At 50.7% G+C, this 22,977-nt stretch overlaps 30 non-coding genes across 30 annotated transcripts; 7 read left to right on the top strand and 23 right to left on the bottom strand.

Moving 5' to 3' along the window:
* The first annotated feature begins 1,589 nt into the window (after window positions 1-1,589).
* On the top strand, window positions 1,590-1,661 carry Trnag-ucc (transfer RNA glycine (anticodon UCC)). The gene has a single exon. It is a non-coding gene; the product is annotated as a tRNA-Gly (tRNA).
* A 576-nt stretch (window positions 1,662-2,237) lies between these two features.
* Window positions 2,238-2,311, bottom strand: Trnai-aau (transfer RNA isoleucine (anticodon AAU)). Its single transcript has one exon. It is a non-coding gene; the product is annotated as a tRNA-Ile (tRNA).
* Window positions 2,312-2,509: 198 nt separating this feature from the next.
* Window positions 2,510-2,581, bottom strand: Trnae-uuc (transfer RNA glutamic acid (anticodon UUC)). Its single transcript has one exon. It is a non-coding gene; the product is annotated as a tRNA-Glu (tRNA).
* A 296-nt stretch (window positions 2,582-2,877) lies between these two features.
* Trnam-cau (transfer RNA methionine (anticodon CAU)) lies at window positions 2,878-2,950 on the bottom strand. The gene has a single exon. It is a non-coding gene; the product is annotated as a tRNA-Met (tRNA).
* Window positions 2,951-3,331: 381 nt separating this feature from the next.
* Trnag-gcc (transfer RNA glycine (anticodon GCC)) lies at window positions 3,332-3,402 on the bottom strand. The gene has a single exon. It is a non-coding gene; the product is annotated as a tRNA-Gly (tRNA).
* A 341-nt stretch (window positions 3,403-3,743) lies between these two features.
* Trnag-ucc (transfer RNA glycine (anticodon UCC)) lies at window positions 3,744-3,815 on the top strand. The gene has a single exon. It is a non-coding gene; the product is annotated as a tRNA-Gly (tRNA).
* Window positions 3,816-4,392: 577 nt separating this feature from the next.
* Window positions 4,393-4,466, bottom strand: Trnai-aau (transfer RNA isoleucine (anticodon AAU)). Its single transcript has one exon. It is a non-coding gene; the product is annotated as a tRNA-Ile (tRNA).
* Window positions 4,467-11,301: 6,835 nt separating this feature from the next.
* Window positions 11,302-11,374, bottom strand: Trnam-cau (transfer RNA methionine (anticodon CAU)). Its single transcript has one exon. It is a non-coding gene; the product is annotated as a tRNA-Met (tRNA).
* A 381-nt stretch (window positions 11,375-11,755) lies between these two features.
* Trnag-gcc (transfer RNA glycine (anticodon GCC)) lies at window positions 11,756-11,826 on the bottom strand. The gene has a single exon. It is a non-coding gene; the product is annotated as a tRNA-Gly (tRNA).
* A 341-nt stretch (window positions 11,827-12,167) lies between these two features.
* Trnag-ucc (transfer RNA glycine (anticodon UCC)) lies at window positions 12,168-12,239 on the top strand. The gene has a single exon. It is a non-coding gene; the product is annotated as a tRNA-Gly (tRNA).
* Window positions 12,240-12,815: 576 nt separating this feature from the next.
* On the bottom strand, window positions 12,816-12,889 carry Trnai-aau (transfer RNA isoleucine (anticodon AAU)). Its single transcript has one exon. It is a non-coding gene; the product is annotated as a tRNA-Ile (tRNA).
* Window positions 12,890-13,631: 742 nt separating this feature from the next.
* Trnam-cau (transfer RNA methionine (anticodon CAU)) lies at window positions 13,632-13,704 on the bottom strand. Its single transcript has one exon. It is a non-coding gene; the product is annotated as a tRNA-Met (tRNA).
* Window positions 13,705-14,085: 381 nt separating this feature from the next.
* On the bottom strand, window positions 14,086-14,156 carry Trnag-gcc (transfer RNA glycine (anticodon GCC)). Its single transcript has one exon. It is a non-coding gene; the product is annotated as a tRNA-Gly (tRNA).
* A 341-nt stretch (window positions 14,157-14,497) lies between these two features.
* Window positions 14,498-14,569, top strand: Trnag-ucc (transfer RNA glycine (anticodon UCC)). The gene has a single exon. It is a non-coding gene; the product is annotated as a tRNA-Gly (tRNA).
* A 574-nt stretch (window positions 14,570-15,143) lies between these two features.
* Trnai-aau (transfer RNA isoleucine (anticodon AAU)) lies at window positions 15,144-15,217 on the bottom strand. Its single transcript has one exon. It is a non-coding gene; the product is annotated as a tRNA-Ile (tRNA).
* Window positions 15,218-15,963: 746 nt separating this feature from the next.
* Trnam-cau (transfer RNA methionine (anticodon CAU)) lies at window positions 15,964-16,036 on the bottom strand. Its single transcript has one exon. It is a non-coding gene; the product is annotated as a tRNA-Met (tRNA).
* A 381-nt stretch (window positions 16,037-16,417) lies between these two features.
* On the bottom strand, window positions 16,418-16,488 carry Trnag-gcc (transfer RNA glycine (anticodon GCC)). Its single transcript has one exon. It is a non-coding gene; the product is annotated as a tRNA-Gly (tRNA).
* Window positions 16,489-16,829: 341 nt separating this feature from the next.
* On the top strand, window positions 16,830-16,901 carry Trnag-ucc (transfer RNA glycine (anticodon UCC)). Its single transcript has one exon. It is a non-coding gene; the product is annotated as a tRNA-Gly (tRNA).
* A 574-nt stretch (window positions 16,902-17,475) lies between these two features.
* Window positions 17,476-17,549, bottom strand: Trnai-aau (transfer RNA isoleucine (anticodon AAU)). The gene has a single exon. It is a non-coding gene; the product is annotated as a tRNA-Ile (tRNA).
* A 746-nt stretch (window positions 17,550-18,295) lies between these two features.
* On the bottom strand, window positions 18,296-18,368 carry Trnam-cau (transfer RNA methionine (anticodon CAU)). Its single transcript has one exon. It is a non-coding gene; the product is annotated as a tRNA-Met (tRNA).
* A 381-nt stretch (window positions 18,369-18,749) lies between these two features.
* Window positions 18,750-18,820, bottom strand: Trnag-gcc (transfer RNA glycine (anticodon GCC)). The gene has a single exon. It is a non-coding gene; the product is annotated as a tRNA-Gly (tRNA).
* A 341-nt stretch (window positions 18,821-19,161) lies between these two features.
* Window positions 19,162-19,233, top strand: Trnag-ucc (transfer RNA glycine (anticodon UCC)). The gene has a single exon. It is a non-coding gene; the product is annotated as a tRNA-Gly (tRNA).
* Window positions 19,234-19,807: 574 nt separating this feature from the next.
* Trnai-aau (transfer RNA isoleucine (anticodon AAU)) lies at window positions 19,808-19,881 on the bottom strand. Its single transcript has one exon. It is a non-coding gene; the product is annotated as a tRNA-Ile (tRNA).
* Window positions 19,882-20,079: 198 nt separating this feature from the next.
* Window positions 20,080-20,151, bottom strand: Trnae-uuc (transfer RNA glutamic acid (anticodon UUC)). The gene has a single exon. It is a non-coding gene; the product is annotated as a tRNA-Glu (tRNA).
* Window positions 20,152-20,447: 296 nt separating this feature from the next.
* On the bottom strand, window positions 20,448-20,520 carry Trnam-cau (transfer RNA methionine (anticodon CAU)). Its single transcript has one exon. It is a non-coding gene; the product is annotated as a tRNA-Met (tRNA).
* Window positions 20,521-20,901: 381 nt separating this feature from the next.
* On the bottom strand, window positions 20,902-20,972 carry Trnag-gcc (transfer RNA glycine (anticodon GCC)). Its single transcript has one exon. It is a non-coding gene; the product is annotated as a tRNA-Gly (tRNA).
* A 341-nt stretch (window positions 20,973-21,313) lies between these two features.
* Trnag-ucc (transfer RNA glycine (anticodon UCC)) lies at window positions 21,314-21,385 on the top strand. The gene has a single exon. It is a non-coding gene; the product is annotated as a tRNA-Gly (tRNA).
* A 586-nt stretch (window positions 21,386-21,971) lies between these two features.
* Trnai-aau (transfer RNA isoleucine (anticodon AAU)) lies at window positions 21,972-22,045 on the bottom strand. The gene has a single exon. It is a non-coding gene; the product is annotated as a tRNA-Ile (tRNA).
* Window positions 22,046-22,243: 198 nt separating this feature from the next.
* Trnae-uuc (transfer RNA glutamic acid (anticodon UUC)) lies at window positions 22,244-22,315 on the bottom strand. The gene has a single exon. It is a non-coding gene; the product is annotated as a tRNA-Glu (tRNA).
* A 296-nt stretch (window positions 22,316-22,611) lies between these two features.
* Window positions 22,612-22,684, bottom strand: Trnam-cau (transfer RNA methionine (anticodon CAU)). Its single transcript has one exon. It is a non-coding gene; the product is annotated as a tRNA-Met (tRNA).
* Between the last annotated feature and the right edge of the window lie 293 nt (window positions 22,685-22,977).

Raw genomic sequence — 22,977 nt, 5'->3', positions numbered from 1 at the left:
AGTGGGGTCCAGGGAGGCACCCTCCTTGGAATCCGTCATATTCGTGTGAGATCGTTCTTCAGATGGGACATCAGGAGCAGCCTCTCCTGTCGTCAGAACGCTCGAAGGGAGATCACTGTCGTGTATCAGCTCCACTGCCTGTGATGCCACATGAAGAAGTGTGTCGTCAGATGGCGTTTGACTCCTCTTCTTCCGTTTTCTGGGCGACCGTTGCTTTCGGAGGTGCTGTTCTGAATCAGAATGTGGATGTTCGACGTCCGAGGTCGCGCCAGTCTGAAGAAAGGCAGAGGTAGGCACCGCATTCGCGTCGATGTCCATCGAGCTCTGGAGAGTTGGTGGTGTCGTAGCCGTCAGAGGAGATGGTGCCGGTGAGGCCATGGCAGCACCGTCATTTCCAGTGGGGAGTGCCGGGTGGTGAAGAGGTGCTTCCTGAAGTGACGCATCGGGGCTACGTACGGCTGTGGCGTAGCTATCTGGTAAAGAAGCGGCCGTCACTTTGGGAGCTGAGTTACTGGTCGGGACCTGGAGCAAACGTCGGCGGAGACATTCTGACCGAACATGGCCCTCCTGTCCGCAACCGGCACACGTCCGCGGCTGGCCATCATACATAACGATGGCTCGCACGCCACCTATCAGCAGATAGGATGGTACATGTTTGGAGAGTTCGATTTTGATTTGGCGGACACCATTCAACACGTTGTATGTCGTGAATGTCTGCCATTTCTCCGCGATGTGCCCCACAACCTTGCCATAGGGTCGGAAAGCTTCGACGACCACATCTTGCGGCACTTCGAAAGGGAGCTCAAAAACCCGGATTGTTCCAAGTCCGAAACCAGCGTGATCGACCGTCACCTCTCCAATATGCCCGTCAGAATGTTTGAACTTGAGTCCGCGTGCGTGTTGTCGAACTACGTTAGCACACGCTTCCTCCGTCGTCATCTTAATATAGACGATGCTGCTAGTGATAGAGAAATGAATACCTATCACTTCCTGAGGGTCCAGACGTAGCTCTTCGCGAATGAATTGCTCAATTTCAAAAGCGCGTGGTCTAGCATGTTCGGCTTGGAATGTTACTTTAACTGTCGCTCGGCGGTAACAGTGCGCCATGAGGTGCAATAGAAATGGACGCTACACAACACGAAATACCGCGACGCGGAAGTAAACAAACTACGGTGCGCTGTCCGGCGCGCGGAGCCGGTCCGCACGCGACCACGGCCGAAAGCCGACTGTCCACTGAACCACCGATGCTCCGGCCGGTAGCAACTTCACGCTGCTTCCCGAGCAGTTGTCTTGAGGGAAAGTGGGACTGTCGTCAAGCGCCATAGCATTCTGTCGAGAAGATGCTGCAGACGCTGAACCCTGCACTGTACTGCTTAAAATCGCCGCCAGAACGCGGTCCTCTGCGTACTCTTGCGTCACCGGAGCCGACTCTTGCCAAAGGATGCGAAATGTGCGCGGATATGCTGTCCGAATGCGTCTGGATGTGCTCCCCTAGCCTACCTCGAAATGCGCCTGCCAGGTACCACCACCTTCGGCCGCTGCCGACAGGCGGGAAGCCGACACAGTGCGGCGCCGGGGCACTCGCTTGTGCGGTGGTGGTGTAATGGTCAGCATAGTTGCCTTCCAAGCAGTTGATCCGGGTTCGATTCCCGGCCACCGCAGCAGGCTTTTAATTTCGCGTTTGAGTACTTTTGCCACGCGCCTTGAAATTAATGTTTTTTTTTCCTCCCTGTTACTCGCTGCAGACCAGCCTGTAGTGTGTCTCGACTTTGCGAGAGCTGACGCGAGAGCTGACGCTCTCAAATCGGCCTATATCAAAACAACAAGCACGAGAAACGACTGAGAGAGGTAAGGAGAGGCGAGGCGATGGACACACAGCACGCCCCTTCATTTCACGGTGGCGTCTCCCTGACCGAATCGGGCTGTGGCTCCGAAAACAAAGGAGAAAGAAAAATAGGAAGTAAAACTGCCGACAGTACCCTGTGTTCCGATGCACTTACCCGCCCAAGTACTGACAAGGGCCAAAGTTGTTACGCATCGGCAATCGGACATTTCCTTTCGTTTTCTCTTTATCGGTTGAGAACCAGTGTTTTGTGCACACTATGGCCATTGGCGAGTGAATGCTGTAGCGCTTCCCGACAGGTCGGGTTTGGAACCTCTGTCAACTTCCACGCAGGGTGGTCATCACACTCGCCAGCTGAAATCGGCGCTGCCTTTTCGTAGTAGTAAAAGCGTAGTGGCCCGTGGGGGGATCGAACCCACGACCTTCGCGTTATTAGCACGACGCTCTAACCAACTGAGCTAACGGGCCTCGACAGATGCAGTTGCTCAGGCCTACGCTGGAACCGTGTGGCATGAAGCCATACACCATTTCTATGGCCGTCGTGTGTCTGCTTCCCTCGTCTATATTCTGCTGACTGTCACGAAACAGTAGCTATATTGCGAGCAGGACGGGAAACGGCAGCTCGGACAGCTCAAACTTGTCACGAGTAGTGTGGAAAAAATTCCGTTCCGGTACCGGGAATCGAACCCGGGCCTCCTGGGTGAAAGCCAGGTATCCTAGCCACTAGACCACACCGGATCTGTGCGTCTCTTCGACGGTTCGGACGGTCCCTTGTCGCATTTCGTGCCGAGTCCCGCGTCGGCGCCCATCTCTCTTTGCGAGCATCTTTGCGCATGCTGACTGGCAAGGCGCGCACCTCAAACGTCTCAGAGCAATGCTTTTGGCTTCATGCTCTGCTGGGAGAAGAGAAAAAGGGAAGCTGTAAGTAGCAATAACAGGAAGTAAACATTTTCCCGCTGAAGCGTTGTGGATAACAAACAAGAAATAAGTTGGGGCCCCAGCAACAGCACCACCATCAGTCACAGAAAATTAAATGCCCCGGGTGAGGATCGAACTCACGACCTTAAGATTATGAGACTTACGCGCTGCCTACTGCGCTACCGAGGCACCGGTGAACCCTTTGTCCTGGAAACTGGGTAAGTATCATACCCAATGTTAGACGTGAAGACACTGTACTTCCTGGATAACGTGTTCTGTTTGCTACACGTCCATTGCCGGCCCAGTTAATTGCGGTGTTGCTGCAGCTTTTGCAACGATAGGCAGCACTCCTTGTCGTTAAAGTTCAGTGCCTCGGAGGCACCTGGACACAGCAACTTGTGAGGCCAGGCCGACGCTAGTCTGTAGAACATGATGCGAGCGTCCCAGTGGGGACCCGCTAGTGCTGCGTTCTCGGTTCTTCTCAAAGGAATCCAGCTACACATTCTTGTGGATCGTGCATGTAAAGCGCGCAAGCCACACGGCAGCATTACCGCGGGAAAAGCAAAATGATGCATCGGCCGGGAATCGAACCCGGGCCGCCCGCGTGGCAGGCGAGCATTCTACCACTGAACCACCGATGCTCCGGCCGGTAGCAACTTCACGCTGCTTCCCGAGCAGTTGTCTTGAGGGAAAGTGGGACTGTCGTCAAGCGCCATAGCATTCTGTCGAGAAGATGCTGCAGACGCTGAACCCTGCACTGTACTGCTTAAAATCGCCGCCAGAACGCGGTCCTCTGCGTACTCTTGCGTCACCGGAGCCGACTCTTGCCAGAGGATGCGAAATGTGCGCGGATATGCTGTCCGAATGCGTCTGGATGTGCTCCCCTAGCCTACCTCGAAATGCGCCTGCCAGGTACCACCACCTTCGGCCGCTGCCGACAGGCGGGAAGCCGACACAGTGCGGCGCCGGGGCACTCGCTTGTGCGGTGGTGGTGTAATGGTCAGCATAGTTGCCTTCCAAGCAGTTGATCCGGATTCGATTCCCGGCCACCGCATCAGGCTTTTAATTTCGCGTTTGAGTACTTTTGCCACGCGCCTTGAAATTAATGTTTTTTTTTTCCTCCCTGTTACTCGCTGCAGACCAGCCTGTAGTGTGTCTCGACTTTGCGAGAGCTGACGCGAGAGCTGACGCTCTCAAATCGGCCTATATCAAAACAACAAGCACGAGAAACGACTGAGAGAGGTAAGGAGAGGCGAGGCGATGGACACACAGCACGCCCCTTCATTTCACGGTGGCGTCTCCCTGACCGAATCGGGCTGTGGCTCCGAAAACAAAGGAGAAAGAAAAATAGGAAGTAAAACTGCCGACAGTACCCTGTGTTCCGATGCACTTACCCGCCCAAGTACTGACAAGGGCCAAAGTTGTTACGCATCGGCAATCGGACATTTCCTTTCGTTTTCTCTTTATCGGTTGAGAACCAGTGTTTTGTGCACACTATGGCCATTGGCGAGTGAATGCTGTAGCGCTTCCCGACAGGTCGGGTTTGGAACCTCTGTCAACTTCCACGCAGGGTGGTCATCACACTCGCCAGCTGAAATCGGCGCTGCCTTTTCGTAGTAGTAAAAGCGTAGTGGCCCGTGGGGGGATCGAACCCACGACCTTCGCGTTATTAGCACGACGCTCTAACCAACTGAGCTAACGGGCCTCGACAGATGCAGTTGCTCAGGCCTACGCTGGAACCGTGTGGCATGAAGCCATACACCATTTCTATGGCCGTCGTGTGTCTGCTTCCCTCGTCTATATTCTGCTGACTGTCACGAAACAGTAGCTATATTGCGAGCAGGACGGGAAACGGCAGCTCGGACAGCTCAAACTTGTCACGAGTAGTGTGGAAAAAATTCCGTTCCGGTACCGGGAATCGAACCCGGGCCTCCTGGGTGAAAGCCAGGTATCCTAGCCACTTTTTTTTTTTTTTTTTTTCATTCGAACATGTAATCTTCAGACCCGAAGTCCGACGCCTTATCCTTTTTTTTTCCCTTTTTTTTTTTTTTTTTAGGGACTCGAACCCACAATCCCCGGTTTAGGAGACCGATGCCTTATCCATTTTTTTTTTAGTACTCTACCAACTTTTTTTTTATTTTTATTTTATTTTTTAGGTGCTCTACCAACTGAGCTATTTTTTTTTTTTTTTTTTTTTTTTTTTTTATAAGCAGCATGAGGCAGGCGGAGGCAAAGCGGGCAGGGGTCAAAATCTCGAGGCCTGGCCGCGATGTCTCCACCCAGTCCTGTTGCTGAGGCGTGTCTTTATCATAGTTTTCAATAAGAAATTTTACATCTTGTGTATACGTAGATATATGCTGTTTTGCCTTCGAAATCCTGAACCAAAAGATGCTTCATTTGAAACAAAAAATTTATGTCATGCCGAGGCAATAGAGATTGAAGGTTATAGCTTTAGTGCTTTTTTTTTTTTTTTTTTTTTTTTTTTTTCTCATCCACTGCTTCTCGGCAACCTAGCATACTTCTTTGTAATATATAATAAAGTTGTAGGAAGTAGTGGACCCTGAACCTGTATATTATTTTTTTAATTTCCGTTTAGTTTTTTTAATGTTATTATTATTATTTTTGTTTGTTTGTTATTTTTTTTATTGTAAAAGAAAAATCTTCATGGAATGTGAAGAAGGAATTTTATGTTAAGGCACTAATTCCATAGCCTCCTTTCCTTCTTGAGATTAATAATAATAATAAAAAAGTATGTTCCCTTCCATGGAAACAAATGAGACTTCCTTCTCAGTCATAAAATGAATGTATAAGAAAACAATTTATCTTTAACCCTGCGATACTGGCTTTCGGCTTCGGCTTCTTCTGTGCAATAAACAAAATAGCCTTCTTTGCCAGCAGAGGATAAGTGATTGTAATATGAAACTGTAAAATTGTACTTCTCCCCAATTGTTTTTGTTTAAGCGTCGTTTCGCTTAAATAAACGATTTTTGTTTATCTCGTTGGCTTGTCAACCAATGCCCAGTCGCTCGAATACAATTTTAAGCATATTGCCGTAGTTTTTCTTGTGGTCTTTATATTTCAGGGCGTTATAAAAAGCACACTTCAAGTACATGTAAAACTCAGTGGAATTGTCATTTCCCAGGTGATTAATTACGTAATTCACATAGTGTCCCATTAACCAATGGACCGAGTTGTTTTTTGCTGCTGGAAAATAGCAAGTCTGAGGCCTGAGGAATGTAACAGGGGGAAAATTTTCCACCGAAGATCTCGTAAGAAAAGCCAGTTGTTCCCTAATCCAATTACAGAGTTGTAGATTGCCACCGCACGTGAATCTGTGCACTAACGTGTCGATCAATTTACATTTGAGACATAGGTTCGTGTCGCTAACGCCGATTGCATGTAACCTTTCATTGGTGCTTACGGTCTCATTCACTGTTTTATACCACGCTGACTTGACGTCCGATGGTAGACCACGCATATTAATATTTTTCCATATGGCGTCCCAATCAGTGTGTGGGTATTTACTTTCCAATTTGTTTCTCCCCTCCATTTTCTTTCGATGGCACAGAATATCGCGGGCCGTGATCCGTCGTGAGTTGATGATGACACCGCCGAGATAGCTGAATTCCACAAAATATACACGAACGTACTGGAGCCGGTTATTTATTTTTTGCACATTCACCGGCGCCTGTAAACTGGCAGGCCTGACAACTTCAAATAATTTAGTTGTAATGCTATCAGCGTGGTCGCTAAGGATAGTGGCGGTCCTTTTTATAAAAAGCGCAGACGCCTTATTTCTGATGTCAACTAACCCCAAACCTCCATTCCTGGGATCTAAGGTCGCAGTTTTTGCGTCGACTCTGAATATATCCCCTCTCCAAAGATAGCTGGCAATGGTAGACATTATCTTTTTTCCAATCATTTTCGGTAGTGGGAAGATCTGTGCTATAAAGTAACTCCTGGAGAGAATGCAGTGGTTAATGAAAATCACCCTCTGAACTTGGTTCATGTTACGGTGGAGGTTTTCCCTTGTTGTTCCAAGAAGTTGTCCCGATGTATTTCTCCAATTGATAGCTGCCATTTTTAACGGACAAGGTGTCAGTGTTATTCCTAGTGCTTTGCATTGGGTGACCATTGTGGCCCAGGCTAAGGTGGTATGTTGAAAACCCCGCAGGTTTAGGAGTTTGCTTTTGTTTGCGTTGACACCTGCTCCGGAGACTCTACAGTACTTTTTAATTAGCGTTTCCAATTTCAAAATGTCGTCGGGATTTCGCAGGACGACTCCGACATCATCGGCATAGGCGTTTATGACTGTTCGGTGACCAGATAATGTGATGCCAGTTAGAGTGGCATGAACACTGCGGAGGAAAGGTTCTAATGAAAGCACGAATAGGAACATGGAAAGGGGGCTTCCTTGAGGAACGCCGCGCCTGATCTGAATCTGCTTTGTCCTCTGGCAGTTAACTGATATACAAGCGCTGATGCCTGTTGCAACATTTCTGATCACACTTACGACTCGCTCATTAAAACCTATTTTGTTCAGTGTGGCACTAAGGAATCTATGATCCACACGATCAAATGCTTTCTGGAAGTCAATAAACATGATAGCACATTTTATGGTGGTCACAGCAGTGATTGCAATTATATCTCTATATTCAGCTATGCTTTTGAAAATGCTCTTGGTAGGCACACAGGACTGGTATGGACTTACTATCTTTTTGGCCAACTGTGAGAGTCTGTTGTTTAAAATTCTGCCGATGATTTTATAATCGGAGTTTAACAGGGAGATAGGACGAAAGTTGTTGAGGTTTCTTTTTGCAGCATTTTTTGGGATTAGTACTATTGTGCTCTCTTTAAAAACAGCAGGTAAATGCTTTCCCTGAAGCACCTCGTTCGTCATTCGGGTAAACATGTCACCAATCAGTGGCCAGTATCGTTTATAAAATTCAACAGGCAAACCATCCGGTCCCGGCGATTTCCTCAGAGGAGATTTGCAGATGATTCTGTGGATATCTTCGTTAGTACACTCAACGAGAAGGTCTTCGTTTTCCTCGTCCGAGACCTGTGGAGCTATGTAACTAAGGAACTCATCGAAGGACTCTTCACATACCGGGTTGGCAGTGTATAGGTCTTCGTAATATTTGTGCACTGCATTGACGATGTCTCTCTGAGTCGTGAGTGTCTCGCCAGTTTCAGACTGAAGTCCATCAATGAAGGTGCGTCTCCTGTTTCTTTCGTGCTTCAGTAGATGGTACAAGGAAGCATGTTCATCCTCCACGACTGTCTTAGCCTTGGATTTTAATTTCAGACCCTCCATCTGCTGTCTTTTAAGACTGAGCAATTTGGCCTTAGTTTGCTTGATATCTGCCAGACGGACGTTGGAAGTGTTTGCCTGCTCATATAAATTTCGCAGCATGGTATAATAAAATTCTATGGAATTTTTCAAGTCTTTCGATCGTTGTACACTATACTGGATGAGAACTTTTCTCAGTTTAGGCTTTGCCCTGTTGCACCACCAGTCTAGTACTGAGACGTGTCTATCTGCAGAGCGGAGGCACAATGCCCACGCTTCTGTCAAACTTTCTTCTAATCCGTCGTCCTGCATCAGTGACGTATTAAGGTGCCATGAACTTCTAAAACGGCGAGTGGGTTGCGCAGTAAGGTTGATGGAAGCTAGCACGGAGCTATGATCAGAAAAGTAAACTGGAATCGTCTCTGCTTTAATGAAGGAGCTAACTAGACTTTGCGACATGTAGAGTCTGTCGATCCTGCTACGTGAGTGAGGACCTAGGAATGTAAATGCCACAAATGTGGGATACATTATTTCCCAAGCATCTTTAAGCTGTAAAACAGTGACGAAACGCTTCAGTTCATTGCAGGTATTAAAATTCGGAATCTGGTCTTTCTTATTTATCACACAATTAAAATCACCGCCTATTATAAGATCTTTTGGGTTTTTCCGCAATAAATAAATGATTTCTTCTTTATAGAACTGTGCTCTTTCCATTCTATTGGATGTGCCAGAAGGGGCATACAGATTGATAAGGGTAGAACCAAAGACTTTTATACCTATCGCTCTGCCGGAGTCCAACCTCTCGATATCCGAGACAGGAATCCCCTCCCTGACTAAAATTGCTGTACCGACGTTGGTGTCAAGTGAGACATTTAAAATCGCCAAATATCCACGCACTGTAAGATTAGTCAGCACTACTTCCTGTAGGAAAGCAATGTCCGTCCCTGACTCATATAAATAATCCTTGAGCGCTGTAACTTTAGTCACGGATGTAATCCTGTTAATATTGATAGTCGTAATTGTATATGCCTGGGACATTTAGTTTGCATAAAAAGTAAATAAGTGATTAAAAAGATAACAAAATATTAATAAAAAAAAAAAGAGATGTGCAGCTCCTAGAAGGGAGAAACGACTCTGCTTAAACAAACATCTAAAAGAATAGTCAGTATTTGAAGCTTGGTAAACACTTCATCTGGTTCCTCTGAAATATGACTAAGACAGTAGTACAATTAGAAATGAAACTGGTTCAACAAAATCCTTTGTTTTTTTCATCTTACAGCCTCATTTTGGTGCAGGATTCCGAACATCTCGGGTTTTAGTTTTACCGAGGGGCTTTGCATCACTAATGTCACTTGAAGGTACCTCCTTAGGTCTTTCCGTGATGATTTCATACAAGACGTTCTTGGCCGTCGCTTCCTCTTGTGCTGGTTGTTGTTTGCTTTGGTTACGGGAAGCTTTGAGATTAGGTTGCGGTTTGAGTCGGCGTCTTCGGACATCTTGGTTCAACGCGCCGTCATTCGGATTGTCTATCTTTACCACCGTTGTGACCGAAGCTGCCTCAACAGCGTCCTTTTTACGAGTGCCATTTCCTTGTTCTTCCGTCACTAGCTCCAGAGCACTGACTGAGTCGGCGGTTTGTGGGTCTGTAAATTCTTGAGTTGGGTTCCGCTCCGTCACCTCTTGTGCTTCGGAGTGCGCCTCTTCCGTCTCCGCGACAATCGTTACTGCGTCCCCTCCGTGGACCGTTTGTACCTGTTCAGCCGCCGACAGCGGCCGGGTTGCCTTAGCGGCTGTCGTCACGTCAATACATGTACTGTTTGTTTCCTCGAGCACATCCGCATTACACTGCTTCTGCTTGCGGGTGGAAGGCGAATTACGGGCGGACTCGCCGTCCGAGCCGTCATCGGTCATTTCCAACGGTCGCTTCTTATTCTGGAGATCGCAATCGGGAACAGAAGGGTGTGATGTAATGACGCTCAGGGGAGGGAACTCCGTAGTAGTTATGGCGGGCACTGCAGAAGTACATGCATCACTGTCGTTAACCGAAAGAAGGGAAGTGCTATTTGGTAAGACATCGCTGAGGGTCAGTTTTTGACGCTGTGTTAGATTGTTCCGAAGAACAAAAACACGGCGCGGACAATCTTGTCGGAAATGACCTGTCTCATTGCAAATATTGCACGTGCGCTCCTGACCAGAATACACAACATGTGCTTTATGGCCTGCAACGGATATATGGGACGGAATGTTGGCTTTCACCTCCATTTCAACGGATCTAATGCCATTAAAACACTGTATCTTGTATAGCTTCGACCATCTTTCGTTATAGATAGATTTAACTTCGCCATATTTAGATAGAGCGTCCTTGATCAACTGATTATCAATTTCAATTGGAACATTCAAAATCCTGACATTGGTGTACATGAAATCAGCTTTTCGTACAGAGACATTACTTTTGGAACCGTCTCGATGAACAAATTCGACGGAATTACCCCATTTTGCAAGCAACTTATCGACTGTCACTGAGTTCAGAAATTTAACAAAAACACAGTATTTTTCAGCATCTAATTGCGTGGTATGAACAGAGTCAGAATTTATACCGATTACCTCAGTCAGCCAATCGTGGATTTCCAGCGCAGTGGGTTGGACCGGCCGTGTTTCTTTCTCGAACGAGAAGACTAAAGTATTCTTCCTGACGGTGTCAGACATGGTCGTCGGTTCCGACGAAATTCCGGCAACAACCGAAGTTGCGGCGAAGCACGAGACGTGGAACGGACGAAAGCACTATAAAAACACTTATCAGAGACACCACTCAAAAAATAACAGCGAAAATGTACAGCTAACTTCACGTAAACACCAAACACCGGCGATAGCGCTAACGTACGCGGAGTAAACAACAAGCACGTCCGACCGCGGCGACGGCTAAAGCCAGAATGCCACTAGACCACACCGGATCTGTGCGTCTCTTCGACGGTTAGGACGGTCCCTTGTCGCATTTCGTGCCGAGTCCCGCGTCGGCGCCCATCTCTCTTTGCGAGCATCTTTGCGCATGCTGACTGGCAAGGCGCGCACCTCAAACGTCTCAGAGCAATGCTTTTGGCTTCATGCTCTGCTGGGAGAAGAGAAAAAGGGAAGCTGTAAGTAGCAATAACAGGAAGTAAACATTTTCCCGCTGAAGCGTTGTGGATAACAAACAAGAAATAAGTTGGGGCCCCAGCAACAGCACCACCATCAGTCACAGAAAATTAAATGCCCCGGGTGAGGATCGAACTCACGACCTTAAGATTATGAGACTTACGCGCTGCCTACTGCGCTACCGAGGCACCGGTGAACCGTTTGTCCTGGAAACTGGGTAAGTATCATACCCAATGTTAGACGTGAAGACACTGTACTTCCTGGATAACGTGTTCTGTTTGCTACACGTCCATTGCCGGCCCAGTTAATTGCGGTGTTGCTGCAGCTTTTGCAACGATAGGCAGCACTCCTTGTCGTTAAAGTTCAGTGCCTCGGAGGCACCTGGACACAGCAACTTGTGAGGCCAGGCCGACGCTAGTCTGTAGAACATGATGCGAGCGTCCCAGTGGGGACCCGCTAGTGCTGCGTTCTCGGTTCTTCTCAAAGGAATCCAGCTACACATTCTTGTGGATCGTGCATGTAAAGCGCGCAAGCCACACGGCAGCATTACCGCGGGAAAAGCAAAATGATGCATCGGCCGGGAATCGAACCCGGGCCGCCCGCGTGGCAGGCGAGCATTCTACCACTGAACCACCGATGCTCCGGCCGGTAGCAACTTCACGCTGCTTCCCGAGCAGTTGTCTTGAGGGAAAGTGTGACTGTCGTCAAGCGCCATAGCATTCTGTCGAGAAGATGCTGCAGACGCTGAACCCTGCACTGTACTGCTTAAAATCGCCGCCAGAACGCGGTCCTCTGCGTACTCTTGCGTCACCGGAGCCGACTCTTGCCAAAGGATGCGAAATGTGCGCGGATATGCTGTCCGAATGCGTCTGGATGTGCTCCCCTAGCCTACCTCGAAATGCGCCTGCCAGGTACCACCACCTTCGGCCGCTGCCGACAGGCGGGAAGCCGACACAGTGCGGCGCCGGGGCACTCGCTTGTGCGGTGGTGGTGTAATGGTCAGCATAGTTGCCTTCCAAGCAGTTGATCCGGGTTCGATTCCCGGCCACCGCAGCAGGCTTTTAATTTCGCGTTTGAGTACTTTTGCCACGCGCCTTGAAATTAATGTTTTTTTTTCCTCCCTGTTACTCGCTGCAGACCAGCCTGTAGTGTGTCTCGACTTTGCGAGAGCTGACGCGAGAGCTGACGCTCTCAAATCGGCCTATATCAAAACAACAAGCACGAGAAACGACTGAGAGAGGTAAGGAGAGGCGAGGCGATGGACACACAGCACGCCCCTTCATTTCACGGTGGCGTCTCCCTGACCGAATCGGGCTGTGGCTCCGAAAACAAAGGAGAAAGAAAAATAGGAAGTAAAACTGCCGACAGTACCCTGTGTTCCGATGCACTTACCCGCCCAAGTACTGACAAGGGCCAAAGTTGTTACGCATCGGCAATCGGACATTTCCTTTCGTTTTCTCTTTATCGGTTGAGAACCAGTGTTTTGTGCACACTATGGCCATTGGCGAGTGAATGCTGTAGCGCTTCCCGACAGGTCGGGTTTGGAACCTCTGTCAACTTCCACGCAGGGTGGTCATCACACTCGCCAGCTGAAATCGGCGCTGCCTTTTCGTAGTAGTAAAAGCGTAGTGGCCCGTGGGGGGATCGAACCCACGACCTTCGCGTTATTAGCACGACGCTCTAACCAACTGAGCTAACGGGCCTCGACAGATGCAGTTGCTCAGGCCTACGCTGGAACCGTGTGGCATGAAGCCATACACCATTTCTATGGCCGTCGTGTGTCTGCTTCCCTCGTCTATATTCTGCTGACTGTCACGAAACAGTAGCTATATTGCGAGCAGGACGGGAAACGGCAGCTCGGACAGCTCAAACTTGTCACGAGTAGAGTGGAAAAAATTCCGTTCCGGTACCGGGAATCGAACCCGGGCCTCCTGGGTGAAAGCCAGGTATCCTAGCCACTTTTTTTTTTTTTTTTTTATCTCATGTTGTTCGTTTTCGTTCGTTGTATCTGCTCAGTGCGGACGTCGCAAGACACCCGTTTCAGTTCGTCCTTGAACCACTAACTCAGTTTTTTTATTACAGAGGGTAGCAAATCCTCTGACCGAACACGCTGAGCTACCGTGTCGGCTAGCCACTAGACCACACCGGATCTGTGCGTCTCTTCGACGGTTCGGACGGTCCCTTGTCGCATTTCGTGCCGAGTCCCGCGTCGGCGCCCATCTCTCTTTGCGAGCATCTTTGCGCATGCTGACTGGCAAGGCGCGCACCTCAAACGTCTCAGAGCAATGCTTTTGGCTTCATGCTCTGCTGGGAGAAGAGAAAAAGGGAAGCTGTAAGTAGCAATAACAGGAAGTAAACATTTTCCCGCTGAAGCGTTGTGGATAACAAACAAGAAATAAGTTGGGGCCCCAGCAACAGCACCACCATCAGTCACAGAAAATTAAATGCCCCGGGTGAGGATCGAACTCACGACCTTAAGATTATGAGACTTACGCGCTGCCTACTGCGCTACCGAGGCACCGGTGAACCGTTTGTCCTGGAAACTGGGTAAGTATCATACCCAATGTTAGACGTGAAGACACTGTACTTCCTGGATAACGTGTTCTGTTTGCTACACGTCCATTGCCGGCCCAGTTAATTGCGGTGTTGCTGCAGCTTTTGCAACGATAGGCAGCACTCCTTGTCGTTAAAGTTCAGTGCCTCGGAGGCACCTGGACACAGCAACTTGTGAGGCCAGGCCGACGCTAGTCTGTAGAACATGATGCGAGCGTCCCAGTGGGGACCCGCTAGTGCTGCGTTCTCGGTTCTTCTCAAAGGAATCCAGCTATACATTCTTGTGGATCGTGCATGTAAAGCGCGCAAGCCACACGGCAGCATTACCGCGGGAAAAGCAAAATGATACATCGGCCGGGAATCGAACCCGGGCCGCCCGCGTGGCAGGCGAGCATTCTACCACTGAACCACCGATGCTCCGGCCGGTAGCAACTTCACGCTGCTTCCCGAGCAGTTGTCTTGAGGGAAAGTGGGACTGTCGTCAAGCGCCATAGCATTCTGTCGAGAAGATGCTGCAGACGCTGAACCCTGCACTGTACTGCTTAAAATCGCCGCCAGAACGCGGTCCTCTGCGTACTCTTGCGTCACCGGAGCCGACTCTTGCCAAAGGATGCGAAATGTGCGCGGATATGCTGTCCGAATGCGTCTGGATGTGCTCCCCTAGCCTACCTCGAAATGCGCCTGCCAGGTACCACCACCTTCGGCCGCTGCCGACAGGCGGGAAGCCGACACAGTGCGGCGCCGGGGCGCTCGCTTGTGCGGTGGTGGTGTAATGGTCAGCATAGTTGCCTTCCAAGCAGTTGATCCGGGTTCGATTCCCGGCCACCGCAGCAGGCTTTTAATTTCGCGTTTGAGTACTTTTGCCACGCGCCTTGAAATTAATGTTTTTTTTTCCTCCCTGTTACTCGCTGCAGACCAGCCTGTAGTGTGTCTCGACTTGTCTCGACTTTGCGAGAGCTGACGCTCTCAAATCGGCCTATATCAAAACAACAAGCACGAGAAACGACTGAGAGAGGTAAGGAGAGGCGAGGCGATGGACACACAGCACGCCCCTTCATTTCACGGTGGCGTCTCCCTGACCGAATCGGGCTGTGGCTCCGAAAACAAAGGAGAAAGAAAAATAGGAAGTAAAACTGCCGACAGTACCCTGTGTTCCGATGCACTTACCCGCCCAAGTACTGACAAGGGCCAAAGTTGTTACGCATCGGCAATCGGACATTTCCTTTCGTTTTCTCTTTATCGGTTGAGAACCAGTGTTTTGTGCACACTATGGCCATTGGCGAGTGAATGCTGTAGCGCTTCCCGACAGGTCGGGTTTGGAACCTCTGTCAACTTCCACGCAGGGTGGTCATCACACTCGCCAGCTGAAATCGGCGCTGCCTTTTCGTAGTAGTAAAAGCGTAGTGGCCCGTGGGGGGATCGAACCCACGACCTTCGCGTTATTATCACGACGCTCTAACCAACTGAGCTAACGGGCCTCGACAGATGCAGTTGCTCAGGCCTACGCTGGAACCGTGTGGCATGAAGCCATACACCATTTCTATGGCCGTCGTGTGTCTGCTTCCCTCGTCTATATTCTGCTGACTGTCACGAAACAGTAGCTATATTGCGAGCAGGACGGGAAACGGCAGCTCGGACAGCTCAAACTTGTCACGAGTAGTGTGGAAAAAATTCCGTTCCGGTACCGGGAATCGAACCCGGGCCTCCTGGGTGAAAGCCAGGTATCCTAGCCACTTTTTTTTTTTTTTTTTTTTTTATCTCATGTTGTTCGTTTTCGTTCGTTGTATCTGCTCAGTGCGGACGTCGCAAGACACCCGTTTCAGTTCGTCCTTGAACCACTAACTCAGTTTTTTTATTACAGAGGGTAGCAAATCCTCTGACCGAACACGCTGAGCTACCGTGTCGGCTAGCCACTAGACCACACCGGATCTGTGCGTCTCTTCGACGGTTCGGACGGTCCCTTGTCGCATTTCGTGCCGAGTCCCGCGTCGGCGCCCATCTCTCTTTGCGAGCATCTTTGCGCATGCTGACTGGCAAGGCGCGCACCTCAAACGTCTCAGAGCAATGCTTTTGGCTTCATGCTCTGCTGGGAGAAGAGAAAAAGGGAAGCTGTAAGTAGCAATAACAGGAAGTAAACATTTTCCCGCTGAAGCGTTGTGGATAACAAACAAGAAATAAGTTGGGGCCCCAGCAACAGCACCACCATCAGTCACAGAAAATTAAATGCCCCGGGTGAGGATCGAACTCACGACCTTAAGATTATGAGACTTACGCGCTGCCTACTGCGCTACCGAGGCACCGGTGAACCGTTTGTCCTGGAAACTGGGTAAGTATCATACCCAATGTTAGACGTGAAGACACTGTACTTCCTGGATAACGTGTTCTGTTTGCTACACGTCCATTGCCGGCCCAGTTAATTGCGGTGTTGCTGCAGCTTTTGCAACGATAGGCAGCACTCCTTGTCGTTAAAGTTCAGTGCCTCGGAGGCACCTGGACACAGCAACTTGTGAGGCCAGGCCGACGCTAGTCTGTAGAACATGATGCGAGCGTCCCAGTGGGGACCCGCTAGTGCTGCGTTCTCGGTTCTTCTCAAAGGAATCCAGCTATACATTCTTGTGGATCGTGCATGTAAAGCGCGCAAGCCACACGGCAGCATTACCGCGGGAAAAGCAAAATGATACATCGGCCGGGAATCGAACCCGGGCCGCCCGCGTGGCAGGCGAGCATTCTACCACTGAACCACCGATGCTCCGGCCGGTAGCAACTTCACGCTGCTTCCCGAGCAGTTGTCTTGAGGGAAAGTGGGACTGTCGTCAAGCGCCATAGCATTCTGTCGAGAAGATGCTGCAGACGCTGAACCCTGCACTGTACTGCTTAAAATCGCCGCCAGAACGCGGTCCTCTGCGTACTCTTGCGTCACCGGAGCCGACTCTTGCCAAAGGATGCGAAATGTGCGCGGATATGCTGTCCGAATGCGTCTGGATGTGCTCCCCTAGCCTACCTCGAAATGCGCCTGCCAGGTACCACCACCTTCGGCCGCTGCCGACAGGCGGGAAGCCGACACAGTGCGGCGCCGGGGCGCTCGCTTGTGCGGTGGTGGTGTAATGGTCAGCATAGTTGCCTTCCAAGCAGTTGATCCGGGTTCGATTCCCGGCCACCGCAGCAGGCTTTTAATTTCGCGTTTGAGTACTTTTGCCACGCGCCTTGAAATTAATGTTTTTTTTTCCTCCCTGTTACTCGCTGCAGACCAGCCTGTAGTGTGTCTCGACTTGTCTCGACTTTGCGAGAGCTGACGCTCTCAAATCGGCCTATATCAAAACAACAAGCACGAGAAACGACTGAGAGAGGTAAGGAGAGGCGAGGCGATGGACACACAGCACGCCCCTTCATTTCACGGTGGCGTCTCCCTGACCGAATCGGGCTGTGGCTCCGAAAACAAAGGAGAAAGAAAAATAGGAAGTAAAACTGCCGACAGTACCCTGTGTTCCGATGCACTTACCCGCCCAAGTACTGACAAGGGCCAAAGTTGTTACGCATCGGCAATCGGACATTTCCTTTCGTTTTCTCTTTATCGGTTGAGAACCAGTGTTTTGTGCACACTATGGCCATTGGCGAGTGAATGCTGTAGCGCTTCCCGACAGGTCGGGTTTGGAACCTCTGTCAACTTCCACGCAGGGTGGTCATCACACTCGCCAGCTGAAATCGGCGCTGCCTTTTCGTAGTAGTAAAAGCGTAGTGGCCCGTGGGGGGATCGAACCCACGACCTTCGCGTTATTATCACGACGCTCTAACCAACTGAGCTAACGGGCCTCGACAGATGCAGTTGCTCAGGCCTACGCTGGAACCGTGTGGCATGAAGCCATACACCATTTCTATGGCCGTCGTGTGTCTGCTTCCCTCGTCTATATTCTGCTGACTGTCACGAAACAGTAGCTATATTGCGAGCAGGACGGGAAACGGCAGCTCGGACAGCTCAAACTTGTCACGAGTAGTGTGGAAAAAATTCCGTTCCGGTACCGGGAATCGAACCCGGGCCTCCTGGGTGAAAGCCAGGTATCCTAGCCACTTTTTTTTTTTTTTTTTTTTTTATCTCATGTTGTTCGTTTTCGTTCGTTGTATCTGCTCAGTGCGGACGTCGCAAGACACCCGTTTCAGTTCGTCCTTGAACCACTAACTCAGTTTTTTTATTACAGAGGGTAGCAAATCCTCTGACCGAACACGCTGAGCTACCGTGTCGGCTAGCCACTAGACCACACCGGATCTGTGCGTCTCTTCGACGGTTCGGACGGTCCCTTGTCGCATTTCGTGCCGAGTCCCGCGTCGGCGCCCATCTCTCTTTGCGAGCATCTTTGCGCATGCTGACTGGCAAGGCGCGCACCTCAAACGTCTCAGAGCAATGCTTTTGGCTTCATGCTCTGCTGGGAGAAGAGAAAAAGGGAAGCTGTAAGTAGCAATAACAGGAAGTAAACATTTTCCCGCTGAAGCGTTGTGGATAACAAACAAGAAATAAGTTGGGGCCCCAGCAACAGCACCACCATCAGTCACAGAAAATTAAATGCCCCGGGTGAGGATCGAACTCACGACCTTAAGATTATGAGACTTACGCGCTGCCTACTGCGCTACCGAGGCACCGGTGAACCGTTTGTCCTGGAAACTGGGTAAGTATCATACCCAATGTTAGACGTGAAGACACTGTACTTCCTGGATAACGTGTTCTGTTTGCTACACGTCCATTGCCGGCCCAGTTAATTGCGGTGTTGCTGCAGCTTTTGCAACGATAGGCAGCACTCCTTGTCGTTAAAGTTCAGTGCCTCGGAGGCACCTGGACACAGCAACTTGTGAGGCCAGGCCGACGCTAGTCTGTAGAACATGATGCGAGCGTCCCAGTGGGGACCCGCTAGTGCTGCGTTCTCGGTTCTTCTCAAAGGAATCCAGCTATACATTCTTGTGGATCGTGCATGTAAAGCGCGCAAGCCACACGGCAGCATTACCGCGGGAAAAGCAAAATGATGCATCGGCCGGGAATCGAACCCGGGCCGCCCGCGTGGCAGGCGAGCATTCTACCACTGAACCACCGATGCTCCGGCCGGTAGCAACTTCACGCTGCTTCCCGAGCAGTTGTCTTGAGGGAAAGTGGGACTGTCGTCAAGCGCCATAGCATTCTGTCGAGAAGATGCTGCAGACGCTGAACCCTGCACTGTACTGCTTAAAATCGCCGCCAGAACGCGGTCCTCTGCGTACTCTTGCGTCACCGGAGCCGACTCTTGCCAAAGGATGCGAAATGTGCGCGGATATGCTGTCCGAATGCGTCTGGATGTGCTCCCCTAGCCTACCTCGAAATGCGCCTGCCAGGTACCACCACCTTCGGCCGCTGCCGACAGGCGGGAAGACGACACAGTGCGGCGCCGGGGCACTCGCTTGTGCGGTGGTGGTGTAATGGTCAGCATAGTTGCCTTCCAAGCAGTTGATCCGGGTTCGATTCCCGGCCACCGCAGCAGGCTTTTAATTTCGCGTTTGAGTACTTTTGCCACGCGCCTTGAAATTAATGTTTTTTTTTCCTCCCTGTTACTCGCTGCAGACCAGCCTGTAGTGTGTCTCGACTTGTCTCGACTTTGCGAGAGCTGACGCTCTCAAATCGGCCTATATCAAAACAACAAGCACGAGAAACGACTGAGAGAGGTAAGGAGAGGCGAGGCGATGGACACACAGCACGCCCCTTCATTTCACGGTGGCGTCTCCCTGACCGAATCGGGCTGTGGCTCCGAAAACAAAGGAGAAAGAAAAATAGGAAGTAAAACTGCCGACAGTACCCTGTGTTCCGATGCACTTACCCGCCCAAGTACTGACAAGGGCCAAAGTTGTTACGCATCGGCAATCGGACATTTCCTTTCGTTTTCTCTTTATCGGTTGAGAACCAGTGTTTTGTGCACACTATGGCCATTGGCGAGTGAATGCTGTAGCGCTTCCCGACAGGTCGGGTTTGGAACCTCTGTCAACTTCCACGCAGGGTGGTCATCACACTCGCCAGCTGAAATCGGCGCTGCCTTTTCGTAGTAGTAAAAGCGTAGTGGCCCGTGGGGGGATCGAACCCACGACCTTCGCGTTATTAGCACGACGCTCTAACCAACTGAGCTAACGGGCCTCGACAGATGCAGTTGCTCAGGCCTACGCTGGAACCGTGTGGCATGAAGCCATACACCATTTCTATGGCCGTCGTGTGTCTGCTTCCCTCGTCTATATTCTGCTGACTGTCACGAAACAGTAGCTATATTGCGAGCAGGACGGGAAACGGCAGCTCGGACAGCTCAAACTTGTCACGAGTAGTGTGGAAAAAATTCCGTTCCGGTACCGGGAATCGAACCCGGGCCTCCTGGGTGAAAACCAGGTATCCTAGCCACTAGACCACACCGGATCTGTGCGTCTCTTCGACGGTTCGGACGGTCCCTTGTCGCATTTCGTGCCGAGTCCCGCGTCGGCGCCCATCTCTCTTTGCGAGCATCTTTGCGCATGCTGACTGGCAAGGCGCGCACCTCAAACGTCTCAGAGCAATGCTTTTGGCTTCATGCTCTGCTGGGAGAAGAGAAAAAGGGAAGCTGTAAGTAGCAATAACAGGAAGTAAACATTTTCCCGCTGAAGCGTTGTGGATAACAAACAAGAAATAAGTTGGGGCCCCAGCAACAGCACCACCATCAGTCACAGAAAATTAAATGCCCCGGGTGAGGATCGAACTCACGACCTTAAGATTATGAGACTTACGCGCTGCCTACCGCGCTACCGAGGCACCGGTGAACCGTTTGTCCTGGAAACTGGGTAAGTATCATACCCAATGTTAGACGTGAAGACACTGTACTTCCTGGATAACGTGTTCTGTTTGCTACACGTCCATTGCCGGCCCAGTTAATTGCGGTGTTGCTGCAGCTTTTGCAACGATAGGCAGCACTCCTTGTCGTTAAAGTTCAGTGCCTCGGAGGCACCTGGACACAGCAATTTGTGAGGCCAGGCCGACGCTAGTCTGTAGAACATGATGCGAGCGTCCCAGTGGGGACCCGCTAGTGCTGCGTTCTCGGTTCTTCTCAAAGGAATCCAGCTATACATTCTTGTGGATCGTGCATGTAAAGCGCGCAAGCCACACGGCAGCATTACCGCGGGAAAAGCAAAATGATGCATCGGCCGGGAATCGAACCCGGGCCGCCCGCGTGGCAGGCGAGCATTCTACCACTGAACCACCGATGCTCCGGCCGGTAGCAACTTCACGCTGCTTCCCGAGCAGTTGTCTTGAGGGAAAGTGGGACTGTCGTCAAGCGCCATAGCATTCTGTCGAGAAGATGCTGCAGACGCTGAACCCTGCACTGTACTGCTTAAAATCGCCGCCAGAACGCGGTCCTCTGCGTACTCTTGCGTCACCGGAGCCGACTCTTGCCAAAGGATGCGAAATGTGCGCGGATATGCTGTCCGAATGCGTCTGGATGTGCTCCCCTAGCCTACCTCGAAATGCGCCTGCCAGGTACCACCACCTTCGGCCGCTGCCGACAGGCGGGAAGCCGACACAGTGCGGCGCCGGGGCACTCGCTTGTGCGGTGGTGGTGTAATGGTCAGCATAGTTGCCTTCCAAGCAGTTGATCCGGGTTCGATTCCCGGCCACCGCAGCAGGCTTTTAATTTCGCGTTTGAGTACTTTTGCCACGCGCCTTGAAATTAATGTATTTTTTTCCTCCCTGTTACTCGCTGCAGACCAGCCTGTAGTGTGTCTCGACTTGTCTCGACTTTGCGAGAGCTGACGCGAGAGCTGACGCTCTCAAATCGGCCTATATCAAAACAACAAGCACGAGAAACGACTGAGAGAGGTAAGGAGAGGCGAGGCGATGGACACACAGCACGCCCCTTCATTTCACGGTGGCGTCTCCCTGACCGAATCGGGCTGTGGCTCCGAAAACAAAGGAGAAAGAAAAATAGGAAGTAAAACTGCCGACAGTACCCTGTGTTCCGATGCACTTACCCGCCCAAGTACTGACAAGGGCCAAAGTTGTTACGCATCGGCAATCGGACATTTCCTTTCGTTTTCTCTTTATCGGTTGAGAACCAGTGTTTTGTGCACACTATGGCCATTGGCGAGTGAATGCTGTAGCGCTTCCCGACAGGTCGGGTTTGGAACCTCTGTCAACTTCCACGCAGGGTGGTCATCACACTCGCCAGCTGAAATCGGCGCTGCCTTTTCGTAGTAGTAAAAGCGTAGTGGCCCGTGGGGGGATCGAACCCACGACCTTCGCGTTATTAGCACGACGCTCTAACCAACTGAGCTAACGGGCCTCGACAGATGCAGTTGCTCAGGCCTACGCTGGAACCGTGTGGCATGAAGCCATACACCATTTCTATGGCCGTCGTGTGTCTGCTTCCCTCGTCTATATTCTGCTGACTGTCACGAAACAGTAGCTATATTGCGAGCAGGACGGGAAACGGCAGCTCGGACAGCTCAAACTTGTCACGAGTAGTGTGGAAAAAATTCCGTTCCGGTACCGGGAATCGAACCCGGGCCTCCTGGGTGAAAGCCAGGTATCCTAGCCACTAGACCACACCGGATCTGTGCGTCTCTTCGACGGTTCGGACGGTCCCTTGTCGCATTTCGTGCCGAGTCCCGCGTCGGCGCCCATCTCTCTTTGCGAGCATCTTTGCGCATGCTGACTGGCAAGGCGCGCACCTCAAACGTCTCAGAGCAATGCTTTTGGCTTCATGCTCTGCTGGGAGAAGAGAAAAAGGGAAGCTGTAAGTAGCAATAACAGGAAGTAAACATTTTCCCGCTGAAGCGTTGTGGATAACAAACAAGAAATAAGTTGGGGCCCCAGCAACAGCACCACCATCAGTCACAGAAAATTAAATGCCCCGGGTGAGGATCGAACTCACGACCTTAAGATTATGAGACTTACGCGCTGCCTACTGCGCTACCGAGGCACCGGTGAACCGTTTGTCCTGGAAACTGGGTAAGTATCATACCCAATGTTAGACGTGAAGACACTGTACTTCCTGGATAACGTGTTCTGTTTGCTACACGTCCATTGCCGGCCCAGTTAATTGCGGTGTTGCTGCAGCTTTTGCAACGATAGGCAGCACTCCTTGTCGTTAAAGTTCAGTGCCTCGGAGGCACCTGGACACAGCAACTTGTGAGGCCAGGCCGACGCTAGTCTGTAGAACATGATGCGAGCGTCCCAGTGGGGACCCGCTAGTGCTGCGTTCTCGGTTCTTCT

The sequence above is a fragment of the Schistocerca gregaria genome, chromosome 2 (genome assembly GCF_023897955.1).
Source record: "Schistocerca gregaria isolate iqSchGreg1 chromosome 2, iqSchGreg1.2, whole genome shotgun sequence".
NCBI classification, from domain to species: domain Eukaryota; kingdom Metazoa; phylum Arthropoda; class Insecta; order Orthoptera; family Acrididae; genus Schistocerca; species Schistocerca gregaria.
This window is presented reverse-complemented; position numbering and strand designations above follow the sequence as displayed.